We start from the raw sequence: 3,170 nt of genomic DNA, 5'->3' as shown, positions 1-3,170 counted from the left end.
GCGTGGTAGGCCTCGGGAGGAAGCGGGGTGAATGAGGCCGCGGTGGCCGCACCGGGCGTCGCCATTGCCGGCTGCGCAGAGTGGATTGGGGTCGGTGTTGAGTGAGGGGCATTTTCCTTCTGGAAGGTAAGGGCCCGGAGGAGGCTAGTGGTTGGTGCGGTTGTAAGAGTGTGCCGGCGGGTGAAGGGTTGCGAAGGCGGCGCATTTGTAGCCTGCATGGTGAGTGTTCGTGTTGGGGTCGGGGTTGGGGGTCGGTGACGGGGAGAAGGTGAGGGAATAGGGTTAGTGTTGGGGTCGGGGACGGGCAAAGGGTTAGGGTAAGGTTAAAGGGTAGGGTTAGGGTTAGGGTTAGAGTTAGGGCGAGTGTTAGGGTTAGGGTTACGTTTAAGTGCAGGGTTTAGAGCGTGTGTTAGGGCCAGGGTTAGGGTTCGGCGAAGGGTAAGGTAGGCAAAGTGCAGAAGGTGAAATGGTTAACCAGTTAGCAGGCAGGGCAGCCGGCCGGCAATGAGAGCGGCCCGCCCGGTGATAAGGGTGCAGTTAGGTGGCGACCAGCCCAGCAGCTCCAGGGGCTAAGTACGGGTGGGTAAACGGTTAACCAGTTAGCAGGCAGGGCAGCCGGCCGGTAATTAGAGCCGACCTCCCGGCCATACGGGTGCAGTTAGGTGCCGACCAGCCCAGCAGCTCCAGGGGCTAAGTACGTGTGGGTAAATGGTTAACCAGTTAGCAGGCAGGGCAGCCGGCCGGTAATTGGAGCCGCCCGCCCGGCCATCGGGCTGCAGTTAGGTGCCGACCAGCCCAGCAGCTCCAGGGGCGAAGTGCATGTGGGTAAATGATTAACCAGTTAGCAGGCAGGGCAACCGGCCGGTAATTATAGCCGACCTCCCGGCCATACGGGTGCAGTTAGGTGCCGAACAGCCCAGCAGCTCCAGGGGCTAAGTACATGTGGGTAAATGGTTAACCAGTTAGCAGGCAGGGAAGCCGGCCGGTAATTGAGGCCGCCCGCCGGGCCATAGGGCTGCAGTTAGGTGCCGACCAGCCCAGCAGCTCCTGGGGCTACGTACATGTGGGTAAATGGTTAACCAGTTAGCAGGCAGGGCAGCCGGCCGGTAATTGGAGCCGCCCGCCCGGCCATAGGGCTGCAGTTAGGTGCCGACCAGCCCAGCGGCTCCAGGGGCGAAGTGCATGTGGGTAAATGATTAACCAGTTAGCAGGCAGGGCAACCGGCCGGTAATTAGAGCCGACCTCCCGGCCATACGGGTGCAGTTAGGTGCCGACCAGCCCAGCAGCTCCAGGGGCTAAGTACGTGTGGGTAAATGGTTAACCAGTGAGCAGGCAGGGCAGCCGGCCGGTAATTGGAGTCGACTGCCCGGCCATAGGGCTGCAGTTAGGTGCCGACCGGCCCAGCGGCTCCAGGGGCGAAGTGCATGTGGGTAAATGATTAACCAGTTAGCAGGCAGGGCAACCGGCCGGTAATTAGAGCCGACCTCCCGGCCATACGGGTGCAGTTAGGTGCCGACCAGCCCAGCAGCTCCAGGGGCTAAGTACGTGCGGGTAAATGGTTAACCAGTTAGCAGGCAGGGCAGCCGGCCGGTAATTGAGGCCGCCCGCCCGGCCATAGGGCTGCAGTTAGGTGCCGACCAGCCCAGCAGCTCCTGGGGCTAAGTACATGTGGGTAAAGGATTAACCAGTTAGCAGGCAGGGCAGCCGGCCGGTAATTGGAGCCGCCCGCCCGCTCATCAGGGTGCAGTTAGGTGCAGAACAGCCCAGCAGCTCCAGGGGCTAAGTACATGTGGGTAAATGGTGAACCAGTTAGCAGGCAGGGCAGCCGGCCGGTAAATAGAGCCACCCGCCCGGTGATAAGGGTGCAGTTAGGTGCCGACAGGCCCAGCAGCTCCAGGGGCTAAGTACATGTGGGTAAATGGTTAACCAGTCAGCAGGCAGAGCAGCCGGCCGGCAATTAGAGCCGCCCGCCCGCTAATCAGGGTGCAGATAGGTGCAGAACAGCCCATCATTTTCCAGGGGCTAAGTACATTTGGGTAAATGGTTAACCAGTTAGCAGGCAGGGCAGCCGGCCGGCCGGTAATTAGAGCCGCCCGCCCGGTGATAAGGGTGCAGTTAGGTGCCGGCCAGCCCAGCAGCTCCAGGGGCTAAGTACATGTGGGTAAATGGTGAACCAGTTAGCAGGCAGGGCAGCCGGCCGGCCGGTAATTAGAGCCGCCCGCCCGGTGATAAGGGTGCAGTTAGGTGCCGGCCAGCCCAGCAGCTCCAGGGGCTAAGTACATGCGGGTAAATGGTTAACCAGTTAGCAGGCAGGGCAGCCGGCCGGCAATTAGAGCCGCCCGCCCGCTAATCAGGGTGCAGTTCGGTGCAGAACAGCCCATCAGCTCCAGGGGCTAAGTACATGTGGGTAAATGGTTAACCAGTTAGCAGGCAGGGCAGCCGGCCGGTAATTGAGGCCGCCCGCCCGGCCATAGGGCTGCAGTTAGGTGCCGACCAGCCCAGCAGCTCCTGGGGCTAAGTACATGTGGGTAAAGGATTAACCAGTTAGCAGGCAGGGCAGCCGGCCGGTAATTGGAGCCGCCCGCCCGCTCATCAGGGTGCAGTTAGGTGCAGAACAGCCCATCAGCTCCAGGGGCTAAGTACATGTGGGTAAATGGTTAACCAGTTAGCAGGCAGGGCAGCCGGCCGGTAATTGAGGCCGCCCGCCCGCTAATAAGGGTGCAGTTATGTGCAGGACAGCCCATCAGTTTCCAGGGGCTAAGTACATGTGGGTAAATGGTTAACCAGTTAGCAGGCAGCGCAGCCGGCCGGTAATTACAGCCGGCCGCCTGTCCGCCCACTAATCAGGGTGCAGTTAGGTGCAGGACAGCCCGTCAGTTTCCAGGGGCTAAGTACATGTGGGTAAATGGTTAACCAGTCAGCAAGGCAGGGCAGCCGGCCGGCCGGTAATTAGAGCCGGCCGCCTGTCCGCCCGCTAATAAGGGTGCAGTTAGGTGCAGGACAGCCCATCAGCTTCCAGGGGCTAAGTACATGTGGGTAAATGGTTAACCAGTTAGCAGGCAGGGCAGCCGGCCGGCCGGTAATTAGAGCCGGCCGCCTGTCCGCCCGCTATTAAGGGTGCAGTTAGGTGCAGAACAGCCCCTCTGTTTCCAGGGGCTAAGTACATGTGG

The sequence above is a fragment of the Cetorhinus maximus genome, unplaced genomic scaffold, assembly GCF_964194155.1.
Source record: "Cetorhinus maximus unplaced genomic scaffold, sCetMax3.hap1.1 HAP1_SCAFFOLD_3963, whole genome shotgun sequence".
In the NCBI taxonomy this organism is placed as follows: Eukaryota; Metazoa; Chordata; class Chondrichthyes; order Lamniformes; family Cetorhinidae; genus Cetorhinus; species Cetorhinus maximus.
The sequence above is the reverse complement of the archived record's forward strand: the minus strand, read 5'-3'. Positions refer to the sequence as shown.